Source organism: Capsicum annuum, chromosome 6 (genome assembly GCF_002878395.1).
Source record: "Capsicum annuum cultivar UCD-10X-F1 chromosome 6, UCD10Xv1.1, whole genome shotgun sequence".
In the NCBI taxonomy this organism is placed as follows: Eukaryota; Viridiplantae; Streptophyta; class Magnoliopsida; order Solanales; family Solanaceae; genus Capsicum; species Capsicum annuum.
The window spans coordinates 12,037,709-12,051,569 of NC_061116.1; the positions used below are offsets into that span (position 1 = coordinate 12,037,709).

Here is a 13,861-nt window from a genome sequence, read left to right on the forward strand (position 1 = left end):
GTTTGCGAGGTTCTTTTAACCGACATGTACACCATGTGAGCATCCATGGTGTCTCACGACTAGCCCCCGTAAGGTTAGGGTTGTTCTACTCTTGCCATCGAAATAGAACAATCTGATCTGTGTGATTACAATCTGAGTCATCCACGTAAAAATGGAAATAATCTGAATCTGTACCTACGGTGGCATATAGTTCTGTGGAAGATAGGGCACGCTAATCCCGCACTTCCCGCTCGGTGCTAAATACTACTCTCAATCTCATGCTCAAAATCTTAAGAAAAATCCACTTTAAAAGTAATTTAATGGCTAGGTCAAATCTTTCTCAATAATCCGAAAGCATTCTAATCATGGGGTGCTTATCGCACAACAATTCTTTGAAACAACAATCTTTAAATGGGGTCTATTGACCCAAGCATCAATGTCATATTAAAACATCTCAAAATTCATTCTTGGTAATGTAAACATTCATAAATCATTTTAAAATTTGAGAATTTCAGCAATATGGATGAAAACATAAACATAATCATGTGATTCAACTTCTAAATCATAAAAAATCTCATAATCTTGCAAAGAATGATAATGGGTAGAAACCCTAACTTGAATTTCATGGGAAATCATACAGATTCCAGCAAATTTGTAATTAAAATAAAGTTTTCGGCACCCCTTGTTCAAACCCCACATACCTTGAATTGATGATCTTTGATGAAAACTTGAATCTTGGATTCCTATTGATGCTTTGAGGATGAATTCTTAGTGTTCTTGTATTGGAAAATCTCAATCTTGAATTACCTTAAAGAGTTAATGGAGGAATCTTGGATTTTCTTAGGGAGGAAGTTGATGAACTAGGATTTTTCTTGAGAGAAATTTGGTGAAAAGCGAATGTAAAAAATGCTTTAGAGGGGTTCAATTTCTTGTTTAAGACGGACTAGGGGCTAGAAGAATGACCAAAGTGTCCTCTTTAAATTCCCAAACGAAACTGAAAAACACAACATTTTGCGAACTGGGTGGCTACCGTGACGCACCACTATCGCGGTGGCGCACTGGAATTTGAACGAGCGGGAAATGGGCTCCCTCCGCGATGCGCCACAATCGCGGAGTCCTTATGTTTGTCATTTTGACCACTGACGCGACGCGCCAGTATCGCAAGGTCACACTGGAAATTGCCAAAGGAAAAATGGGCCCTCTCCGCAGGGAAAATTGACCCTCTCCGCGACGCGGTGCAATCACAGAGAGCCACTAGAAAATGACAATTGAAATTTTTCACTGCTCCGCGATGTGCTAAGGGTCCAAATAACGGTGTTTTGCGAGTAGAACTTAAAATAGCCATAACTTCTTATCCGGTTATCGAATTTAGGCGAATCTTATATCGTTGGAAAGCTTATTCAATTTTCTACGCCATGGAAAGTTCAAATCTAAGGAATTCCACACAAAATAAACATCATTTATTCTAAGTGCTAATCTTTAACATTTTTCGGGATGAGTTTAAGCTAGAAAAATCACGGGGTATTACACATAAAGTATCCTCATTAGTCAGAAGTTCATCGCACAATCTTATAACAATGAGGAATACCCTTTCAGTCAGATCAAACAATCCGTTGAAAACCCAACAAAATAAAATCAAGAAATGCAGATCAAACAAATGTTGTACTGAAATAATCGAATAGTACCATATAATTAAATAACTCAAATCAGATCAAATTAATGGGTGGCTGCTTATCAATCAGCTTCAATGACAATAAAATGAGACTGATCAAGAAACCAGTGGAGTTTCCACCCCCAATCAGCTTTTCTCCTCAAAATGACAACTATAAAGAAGCTAACAGTTCACTTTTCTTCAAATGCTCTCTGACTTCAACTTGACTCTTAAATCTTTTTTCAACTTTTCAAACAAGATCTGCTCACCAAATGAACTGAAAAAAAAAACTATTATTCAGCACCAAATCACCATTCCAATTTCTTTTAGAAAATTAAAGAAAAATCAGAGAAATGCTCTAATGAAGAGCAAAAGAATGTGTCTTTTTCTTTGAATTTTCTTTTCTTTTTCTTGCTGCTTCTTTTCTATATCTTAAAGCCCACGTAGTCTTTGTGGGGACAGATATCAAGCATTCTCAAATCAAACATTCTGAGAAACTTTCATTGTGCACAACACACTATCAGGATCATTTATCATGTTACATAACATCGAACTATGTTCTTGGTGAGGTGCGTGCAAGCTTACCCGAACACCACGTTTATAAAATAGCAGCGAATAAACTAGAATAAAGTCAGTATTACCCCATCTCCATGAGGCTGTAAATATTAGCTGTGTAATTATGAAAGCATATATAGTCAAGACCTGTGTTGCTCGGACTCCCCAACAAATACACACTTTTTGGAGAATCCGACATGGGTGCGGCATCAAAAGTGAAGAGTTTGTGCAACGTATGTCAAGACAATAGAGAAGAATACATACAAGTGTTGGACAAGGATTTCTTACCTCACTAATACTGACATCAGCCCACTGTATCCAAGAATTGCTTGACAAGCTGAAGAAATTATGATAGCACCTTGTGTTGCAGATAGAAAAGTAAAAGAATTCACTTCAGCACAGGAAAGAGACATGGTTTATCCTTAAAATAGTTCCAAAACATCAATAATCTACAAAGAGCAGCAGAGGAAAATCCAATCAACATCCCACGACAACAACCCTTCCCCACCCCCCGAATAAAAGCAAGTAGTACCAAGTTCATTTAAACATTAATCGCATATTTAACTTACATCATCAAAAAAGCTAGGTGTACAAAGCAAATAAAACAACAAGTACTAAAGGAATGGAGTTCGTGCAACGTATGTCAAGACAACAGAGAAGAATACATACAAATGTTGGACAAGAGGTAAATTCAAGAACCCCGCAAACAAAATTCGCAAAGTTTTTTGAAATGTTGTGAAAATCGGCATTTGGACATGGGAAACATGACAATGGTTCATTGGAAAATCATACTGTTCTTGATGATGAAGATGAAGAAGAAGAAAAAGGGTCCAAGAAAATGAGCTCAAGAAAAAGAAATCTTCATGCTGATGAATTCGAGGGAATCCAATTGAAAGAAAGTTCTGAAATATCGTGAAAATCAGCATTTGGACATGGGTAAAAATGACAGTGCTTTATTCAAAAATCATGCTGTTCTTGATGACGAAGATGATGAAGAAGAAACAGGGTCCAAGAAAATGAGCTCAAGAAGAAGAAATCTTGATGCTGATGAGTTCAAGGGAGTCCAATTCCAAGAAAGTTCTGAAATATCGCAAAAATCAGGATTTGGACATGGGAAAAATGACAGTGGTTGATTGAAAAATCATAATGTTCTTGATGACGAAGACAAAGAAGTCGAAGAGATCAAGAAAATGAGCTCAAAAAGAAGAAATCTTGATGCTGATGAGTTCAAGGGAATGCAATTCCAAGAAAGCTCTGATATATTGCGAAAATCAGCATTTGTGCATGGGAAAAATGACAGTGGTTCATTGGAAAATCATACTGTTCTTGATGACGAAGACAAAGAAGTTGAAGAGATTAAGAAAATGAGCTCAAAAAAAGAAGAAATCTTAATGATGAATCGAAAATCCCATGAAGCCAAATTGATGGAAAGTTAACAAAACCGAAATTCGGTTATAGTATTTATGGAAGAAAGCTACCAAGAATGACTCCAATTCAGAATTTGGAAGTAATTACAGTGAACCTTTTGAGAAAAAACTGTCGAAAGCTGATTTACAGATTGATAAAGACACGATTTCATTTCAGAGATGTGATTTCAAAAGTGCAATTCTGCCATTATTGAAAAAAGATGAAGTTAAAGATGAAGACAAGCTTGCTAAAGGAATTTGAGTGAACACTTATGATGAATTTGGAAATTGTTATGAGATGGTTTTTGATACGCATCGTAATGCTTTCTACAAGCTTTGTAATGGATGGAAAAAGTTGTTGAATGAGCATAAAGTGAAGGGACTTTTATCCACTGTCAAACTAGATAAACCATTTAGATTGGAGGTCGATAGTAGCAACAGTGAACAAACAATAATGGAGAAATATTAAGCCCCAAATCTCTACCCCATTTGCGAATAACCATAGACACATAACTTTATAAAAAGGATTCCAAACAAAATTAAGACAACACATGTACCTTATGATGTTCTCAACATCTTCTCTAATCAAGGAAAGTTTATGAATCTGCAGCATTTTTAGGTACTTGTATTCCATCTCCCCGTCTTATTTTGTTTGGGCATAATCACTGCGAATTCCCTTATACAATTCATGGTTCTTCCACGAGGCATCATCACTTGTGTTTACCAACAGTCAGGGTGTGGTGTATCAAAATGCTGCGCGCTCTTAGGGTGAGCGCCAAATGGGACCAGCATTATCCATTATAACCTTTAGGAGCTCCAATGGTAGTACTTTCCCTCTTAACAAAATATTGTCATCTGCATGCTCTTGTGATGAAAACTTCAAAGGCAATTTGCACAAATTCTTGAAGAGCATGAACCCATCCTCTCTAATCTTACTGTAACCACTCAGATCAGCTCCTTCACTCGGTTCCCCGTCAATGGGCTCACCCTTTTTTGCACTGTTGTTATTCTCCAACTGCAAACACAACTTCGATTCAGCGATGCCTTCTTTGGACGTGGAATCCACAATTTCATTGAGGAAGTTCCGGGTGAACTGTATAGAGCTACCCTCGTTCAAATTCCTATCGGTGAACTCCAAGAGTTAAGCAACAGAGACGGTCTTGAAGTCCACCATCATGGAATTCTCCTTCACTCTGATGAAAACAATAATCATCGTCTGAGCAAGAACGGACTTGGCGCAGATCTGATTGGTGCCATTTAAGCCCCCCGAGATAAGACATTGTAACAGGACCTAACAATGTGGACAAGGCAATCACCTCTGACAAGCACGTAAGGAGATCGAACAACATAGAGCAAGACATACTTCCCGAATTCAGCACCTCCATGCGTGGGAATCTTCCGTTAAGTGGGTTCTCTGAAGCTGAATCCATCAGCAACTGTTTCATCTCCGGTTACCATCATTATTTCAGTGTTCTTCAGCGATTGAAAGAGAAAAGATGACAGAAGAGTCCGCTGGCAAATTTCTGGAAGTTCAACTACAGAACTTGTTAGTTAAACAAAGAAGGTTCTAGGAGAAAAGAGCTAGGGAACATATAGATAAAATGCCTAACCACCAGCAGAATGAATGATTAATTTCAAACAGAGCAGACATTCATAAAACAACACTTTAGCATAATATCTATTACTATTCTAAACATCCAGAACACATTTAGGAAGTTCATAGTTTAAGCAGTCTAGTCTAATACCAGACCTCCACGTTATGGTTTCATCTTAGGCAATACATCGGGCGCATGTAGGATCCTTCAAAAATAGTGCATTTCTGGAGGATCCGACACTGATTCAGCAATATTTTTGAAGAGTCCGAGCAACTTAGATACCAAGTACCAATAAAGCAAAATGCAATGGCAAAGCTATGCTAAGATAATGTGAATGGACGGCTACAATAATGAGCAACAACATTTCCATATAAAGCCTTACCGCTTGGTACGTTTCAGATCAATAAGAGCAAGTTCAGCAAGCTTAGCAGTGGACGTCACTTTCTCAGTTTCAGCTCAAGATGGCTCTTCCACTCCTGACATGAGCATCTCTGATTTGATTGTAGTTGAACCATCCATGGACTGGCTATGCTGATGTCTAAGTCTTGGCTTCTCACCAACAGTAGGAGCAACTTTATTTGTCGCTGATGCCATTCCTTATATTTATGATGAACGTGAAGTTGCAGCTGCTGAAGAAGATTCACCCACTTGGAAATCAGAAGACAACGACGAAGAATTGAACTTATCCATGGCAAGGTACATTGAGAAGATGTCTTTCTAAAAAAATGATCCTCATATGAGCAAAACAAATATGCCAGGTCCAATAAAATCTAACAGATACAAAGTATTATAAAACACAGGTAATTTGTAGCCAATAGAGGTCTCAACAAAATATGAAGATTCTAATGTGTTCAAAAGTAATGCCTCTCCTTTGGAAAATAGAAAAGAGCATTGGAAATCACCGTTCAGGTTTGAATTATTTGGCATAATATAATCACCAAATGTTACCCAGAATCACCTTATAAGAGAATTTACTGGGGTAAGAAATTGGAGCATGCTGTGAAGTTTGAATAGTCACGATATATATACATATAGCATGCTTGTTTGAGAAAAACTAAACTACTTTGCCATTACGAATAAAAATCGTGAGGAGATTGAATGTACTTTTTATTTTGTGCTAAAATAAGCTTTCATATTTTCTTGTACATTTTAATAGTAAAGACTTTTATTGAATTAGCTGTACTTTTTATATTTTTTGTCACAGCCAAACTCCACAATAGATTAAGATTTTTGGCTATATAGTTATTAAACCAAAATGAGGGACAAACGATGGAATATTGAAGAAAAGTAGGAAAACTGAAATTCTTCTCTTTCACATTCTGGCTTGAAAATTGAACAGTACTACTAACAGCACTACCGGAGAGCATCTCTGAACAAATGAAAACAGAGTACACAGAAGACACATGACAAAGTATAGATAATAGCCAAGAAAAGCAAACCTGGGTGATATTCCCATTAGTAACTAATGTAAAATGTGATTCTATATGGCTTGTCGAAGTGATTGGCTACGAGCTTCTCTTATTCAGAAGAAGTATCCTCATAAATAATTCATGTTTAAATAGAGATATAACCAAACACTACAGTATATTGATATTGGCAAACACCAATATACTGTATATTGAGTATGAAAACAACTGGAAGAAGCTAGTTACCTCTATGAGGGCCTAGAAGCTGTTCTAAATAAAGAATTTCACTAGTCGTTTTATTGTGCTTTTGTTAAATAAAATGTAGTGTTCGTCTTCCACTTCTGCAGTTTCATCAATGGACAAGGTTCTTAAAAGTTTTAATATTATGGATACAGACTGGAAAGCAATTCAGCAGCGGAATCTTCCTTGCAAATCTAAGCGTCAAGTGATTCTTATGTACATTTCTGATGGCAACAACTTTGCTGTCAATTATTTATCCTCATGATTTCATAAAGTTGTGCTTAACATGGTGATGAAGGGTTTTGCATAGTTGCTGGGGCAAAGTAGCTTCTTTGAGTGTCACTCCCACTTTATCCACACCATACACTTTCCTCGGAAAGTTTGATATCAAACTGTAATTTCCAACTCCAGGCAACCCTAGTGAATCGACGTGCTTAAAAATTGCTTGAATCTTGTCTGTAGATGAGAAGCTAGGCTCTCTCCTCCTCAAAATCGAATTACAATCTGCATAAATTCATCAAGAAAAGTGAGTATCCACGCGGGGTACATGCATATCAATATGCCATGGATTTAAGTTATATACACTAATAGTATAATGTAACATGTTATCCACAGCAATCATGACTTCCTAATTGGGCCTCTCTCATCAATTGCCTCTCCAATGACATTCATAATACGGCCAAGTGTAGATCTACCGACAGGAACCTGTCATCACAAGAAGGGGAAACCATCAAGCTCAAAATAAATTAAATAAGCCCATGCTCAACTAAGTGACACAATCTGTTATACAAGGAAAACTTGTACAAAACAGGTGGTAGCCAAAATGAAGATACTAAAAACAAAATAAATCAGAAGACGCAATCAAAAAGAAGCCAAAGCAGCAAAAAGAAAAAAAAAAGTGGGAAACATGAGTGATGGATGTCTTCTGGAGATCCCAAACAAACATGAGTGATTCACTCCCAAGGTAGTAAACTACTACAGCTTAATGGTACCAAGTTCTGTACACTAAATTATGAGCAAAGATGAATATTGTTCAACACCCTGAGTAGTAGCCGCCACTTTCCTCTTCAAAGGTACTATTTTTCCAAAACTCTCACATCAAATCACAAGGATAGGTATAAGTTTTATGCAGCAAAAACTTTTCTTTCACATATAGAATTCAAAGGCAGATATTATATATACATGTACAAGTACACAACACTGTGCTACTAAGGAAAATATCAATTTTTGGTTGTCACTGATACTTTTGTTTTGACAAATATTTTCATTTGTAATGAACAACAACATTCCCATTGTAGTCCCACATGTCGGGTCTAGGAGACCATATGTACGCAGACCTAATCCCGACTTTTGTGGTATAGTCCTCCTAATATTGAAGTTGTTCGGTTGCAATGCGCCCAATGGAAGGTAAATGAATACCCCAACTAATTTGGGATTGAAATGTGATTGATTGATCATTGACTTACACATCCTAAGCAAACATCAATTGATCATTGATTTACTCATCCTAAACAAACATCTATAGTAAAGATGATTCAACCAAATTGCAGTTCTAAGGACTATAATAAAACTACAGATCTCGTACATGAAGATCTGAAATCACTTTCAATCAATGTAACATATATACAGCTCCACAACGTAAAAAATGCAACTTTCAATCGCACAAATGCAACTTTCATACAGTAACCCAGGAAGAAAAGGAATCAAGGAATTCTGATTACTCACAGTATGTGCCATATTAATCAGGAATTTGATTTAGATAGTGCAATAGTATGAGAATAAGAATAAAGACACAAAAGCAATGAAAAACAGTGAACCAACAAAAGCGACGGTTTTAAGAAGAACTTAAGAAAGCAAGTATTCACAGGCTACATACTTCCCAGAATAATTAATAGAAACCAACAGAAATGCTTCATGATTATTATTGAAAATAGATGTGACGCAAACCTGATCAACGCGTATCTGCCAAAAAACCAGATTACTGCTTTATGTCCAGCTTACCAAGTCAATTAGCCGGTAATATTTCAGATGCAAGTTAGGAGAGGAATAAGTGTTTCAATCATCATCAGTAATCAGTTAGCAAGTAGTAATAGGAAAGTAATCAAAAAAACAATAACATTATTATAGCATGGATTATATATAATCAGAAGAATTAAAACAATATTAACACTAAACTATTCTACTCATCCATGGATGGAAGAAGGAATAACAGTTTTGCCTTTAACGGGATATCGCCATACGACAAAAAGATAGCATTATACCTTTGATTCAAATCGATGCCCCCAAGCCCTTTTTTCACCTTTTGATTGGATCTTCGAGAGCCGGTGGAGAACGGTTTGTGCCTCGGTGGATAATGAACCTTTCCATCAACCCTTAAGGTGGCCTTACTTCATAACCTTAGCGTCCCTTTCCTTATAGTTTCCTAGTTCGACTAAGTGACTTCATAACCTCAACAGACTTTGTTGTTTACCGTAGCATATTAGAGCTACTTGTACCATTTCCTCGAGCTCGATCCGATCATACTTGTACCGTAGCAGGAGATTTCAACGGGCACATCGGGGCGCTACCGGGAGGCTTTGGTGATGTGCATGGTGGTTTTGGTTTTGGGGAGAGAAATGAGGAGGGGGCTACCCTATTGGAGTTTGCGAGGTCCTTTGGGCTGGTGGTGGTGAACTCGGGCTTCCCGAAGAAGGACGAGCACCTGATCACCTTTCGAAGCGCGGTAGCCAGGACCCAGATTGACTTTTTGTTGCTTAGGAAAAGGGATAGGGCGTGGTGTAAGGACTGTAAGGTCATCCCGAGTGAGAACCTTTCGACCCAACATAGGCTCTTGGTTATGGATTTGGGTATAAAGAAGAATAGAAAGAGGAGGAGTAGGGAGTGTAGACCTAGAATTAAGTGGGGCGGCTTGACGCCAGTGAATGCGTGGGAGATAGGGGAGAAGTTGGCAGGAATGGGGGTGTGGGAGTGTAGGGGAGACGTGGATAGTATGTGGGATAGGGCGGCTAGGTGCATCAGGAAGAATGCAAGTGAGGTGTTGGGGGTTTCTAGGGGCCGGGCCGGGCACCATAGGGGGATTGGTGGTGGAATGAAGAGGTGGAGAAGAAAGTGGGGACCAAGAAAGGGGCGTATGCCAAGTTGGTGGAGAGTAAGGATGAAGAGGAGAAGCGGGTAAACAGGAAAGAGTACAAGCTAGCGAGGAAGGAGGCTAAGTCAGCAGTCACGGCAGCTAAGACGGCCGCCTTTGAGAGCCTGTATGCAGGGTTACAGGGGAAGGAAGGGGAGAAAAAGTTGTTTAGACTCGCTAAGGCTAGGGAGAGGAAGGGTCGTGACCTCGATCAGGTGAGGTGCATTAAGGGGGAGGACGGTAGAGTGTTGGTGAAAGACGGCCACATTAAGCATAGATGGCAGTCGTACTTTCATAGGCTCTTGAATGACGAAGGGGATAGAGCTATTGTGTTAGGGGAACTGGAGCACTCAGAGGAGTGTCGAGATTTTAGCTATTGTAGACGTTTTAAGGTAGAAGAGGTTAGACAGGCTGTTCGCAGAATGCGAAGGGGTAGGGCGACGGGGCCGGATGAGATACCGGTCGAGTTTTGGAAGTTCGTTGGAGAGGCTGGTCTTAGGTGGTTGACGGAATTGTTTAATGAAATCTTCAAGACAGCAAAGATGTCCGAGGCTTGCAGGTGGAGCACCATGATACCTCTCTATAAGAATAAGGGGGACATCCAGAGTTGCAACAACTATAGGGGGATTAAGTTATTGAGTCACTCTATGAAGATCTGGGAGAGAGTGGTCGAGGTGAGGCTGAGACGGATAGTGTCTATTTCAGAAAACCAGTTTGGATTTATGCCTGGCCGCTCGACGACGGAGGCAATTCACCTGGTACGGAGGTTGGTGGAACAGTATAGGGAGAGGAAGAAGGACCTGCACATGGTGTTTATCGACCTGGAGAAGGCCTACGACAAAGTCCCCAGGGAGGTGCTTTGGAGATGCTTGGAGGTGAGGGGAGTACCGCTGGCATATATCAGAGCAATCAAGGATATGTATGATGGAGCGAAAACTAAGGTGAGGACGGCGGGAGGAGACTCAGAACATTTCACGGTCCGGACAGGGTTGCATCAGGGATCTACTCTTAGTCCCTTTTTGTTTGCAGTGGTGATGGATGTGTTGACGCGGCGTATTCAAGGGGAGGTGCCGTGGTGTATGCTTTTTGCAGACGATGTAGTTCTGATAGATGAGACTCGAGGGGGTGTGAGTGACAAATTAGAGGTGTGGAGGCAAACCCTTGAGTCTAAAGAGTTCAGGGTGAGCAGGAGCAAGACAGAGTATGCGGAATGCAAGTTTAATGACGTGAGGCGGGAGAATGAGGTAGTAGTGAAGCTGGAATCACAGGAGGTAGGTAAGAGGGAGAGTTTCAAGTATCTCGGGTCCGTGATCCAGAGTAACGGTGAGATTGACGAGGATGTCTCGCACCGTATTGGGGCGGGATGGATGAAGTGGAAGCTCGCGTCGGGGGTGCTGTGTGATAAGAAGGTGCCGCCTAAGCTTAAAGGCAAATTCTACAGGGCGGTAGTCCATCCGGCCATGTTGTATGGAGCGGAGTGTTGGCCAGTGAAGAACTCCCACATCCAAAAGATGAGGGTGGCAGAAATGCGGATGTTGCGCTGGATGTGTGGGCTGACTAGAGGGGATAGAGTTCGGAATGAGAACATCCGAGAGAAGGTTGGTGTGACACCAGTGGAGTGCAAGATGCGGGAAGCCCGATTGAGATGGTTCGGACACGTGAAGAGGAGGGGCATGGATGCCCCGGTCCGTAGGTGTGAGAGGCTAGCGTTGGATGGTTTTAAGCGGGGTAGGGGTAGGCCGAATAAGTACTGGGGTGAGGTGATTAGGCGAGACATGGAGCAGTTACAGCTCACCGAGGACATGACCCTAGATAGGAAGGTCTGGAGGACGCGAATCAGGGCAGAGGACTAGGGCCAGCCTGAGTCGCTAGTGTAGGGAACTACGTGGTGGGGGTTTATTCCTGTTAGGAGTCCGTGTCCCATGTTTTATTATGAATCTGTGTGTTTTCCTTTGTTTTAGATTACTTATGGGTACCGTATTTATGTTATGTAATCTTGTAACCTTGTGCTGTGCTTTACTATATGTTTGTGTGGTACCGCGTGTCTTGAGCCGGGGGTCTATCGGAAACAGCCTTTCTACTTCTTCAGAGGTAGAGGTATGGACTGCGTACATCCTACCCCCAGACCCCACCAGGTGGGAATACACTGAGTTTGTTGTTGTTGTTGTAAGTCCTTCCTCACCAGCATGTCAAGCTTTTTTTCCTGGTGACTCTTCTTTACCTGGAAAAAATATGCACATTAATATTGTCAACCCCAACACGTGGAAAAAATATGCACATTAATATTGTCAACCCCAACACGAATCAAGATACTCTCTCCGTTTCTTTTTGTTTGTCTCAGTTTGACCGAGCGCAAAGTTTAAGTATGTAAATAAGACTTTTGAAGCTTGTGGTCTTGAACTGAACGTGTATATAATATTTCATTTCTATAAGGAAATGACATTCGAAGTAAATGGTAATGTTAAAATTCAGAACTTACTAAATATACAAAGGTCAGAGGCATTTTGATCCTAAAGAAACTAAAACTGTAAGTAAGACAAATTGCGGTTTATCAAATTTTGGAATGTGTAATACTTACCCAATCAAGCATAGCGCCTTTCTGATTTGCTGCTTTACCAAATTCAAGAGCTCTCTGGCCAGATATCAACTCTAATAGGAGAATGCCAAACCCGAAAACATCTGTTTTATCAGAGGACTGTCCTGTAGAGAGATACTCAGAAGCTATATGTCCTACAGTACCCCTAACTGCAGTTGTGACATGCGAATGACGATGATCCAAAAGCTTTGCCAATCCAAATTCTCCCACAACAGTCTCACAGTCATCGTCGAGCAATATGTTTGCAAGGATGACTTCAACAAATGTTTCATATGTCGGTACTATTTTTTGAACTTGAGAAAGTAAAAGCTGAATGGAGAAAAGAGAAATAGTATACCCATTGTTTGGATTGAGAATGAGAAACATAAATGGTTCCAGAGCCAGACAGGTAGGATATTTGTTAGATGTGAATGTACTATATTCTCCTTGATCGTTCCTTACTTCACACTTCTATACATATTAGAAAAGCATGACCCGTATCAGCACGGCCAACATTAACATATTTATTTATTTTTTTAATCTTGATATATTTAAATAAAATTTTTTAATAAAAAGATTACATATGTTTTCTAGGATTCATCTAAAATCTAGCATGAGTTCAATATTTATTATTTTAATATATATTTAGATAATTTAAGTTGTTAATTATTGTAATTTATAAATTTTTTTATGTATTTTTCAAATTAATATACGTTACTTTTCTTGTCCAAATTTTTGTTGCATTAATAGTCAATTATATTTTAAAAATAATTTAAGTTTTTAATTATTGTGATTTATAATACTTTTCTTCTATTCCAATTTCAGTGACACTAATATAATTTCAAGTGCCGACCAAATATTTTATATCTTTTAAATTTTTTAAGTTGTTGATTATTGTGTTTTCTAGTATTTTTCATGTAATTTTTTTAAAATATATAACATATTAATTTTTTTTTAGATATTTTAAGTTGTTAATAATTGTAATTTATTATACTTTTTATATAATTTTTGAATAATATATGCTACTCTCCTTGTCCAGAGTTTTGTGTCGATGATAGCTAATTATATTTTTTAAATAATTTAAATTTTTGGTCATTATGCTTTATAATATTTTTTCTATCTCAACTTATGTGGCACAATACTTAAATGACCATAATAATTAATTAGGGGTGATATAGTAAAATCACAACTGAAGCAGTTGAAGCAGAAATCAATCAATTTATAAAAAAAATTTAGTTAATTATTGTTATTTACAGTACTTTTTATTTCATTTTCAAATAATATATGTTGTTTTATATCTTCTTCTGTCCTGTCTCAATTTATGTGG

General features: G+C 38.7%; 1 long non-coding RNA gene across 1 annotated transcript; it reads right to left on the reverse strand.

Moving 5' to 3' along the window:
* Positions 1 to 1,660: 1,660 nt before the first annotated feature.
* On the reverse strand, positions 1,661 to 12,972 carry LOC107875128. Its single transcript, XR_007056950.1, has 7 exons — positions 12,538 to 12,972; positions 9,094 to 12,180; positions 7,416 to 7,537; positions 5,569 to 7,336; positions 4,149 to 5,114; positions 2,474 to 2,543; positions 1,661 to 1,907 (listed from the first exon to the last, which is right to left on the reverse strand). It is a non-coding gene; the product is annotated as an uncharacterized LOC107875128 (long non-coding RNA).
* Between the last annotated feature and the right edge of the window lie 889 nt (positions 12,973 to 13,861).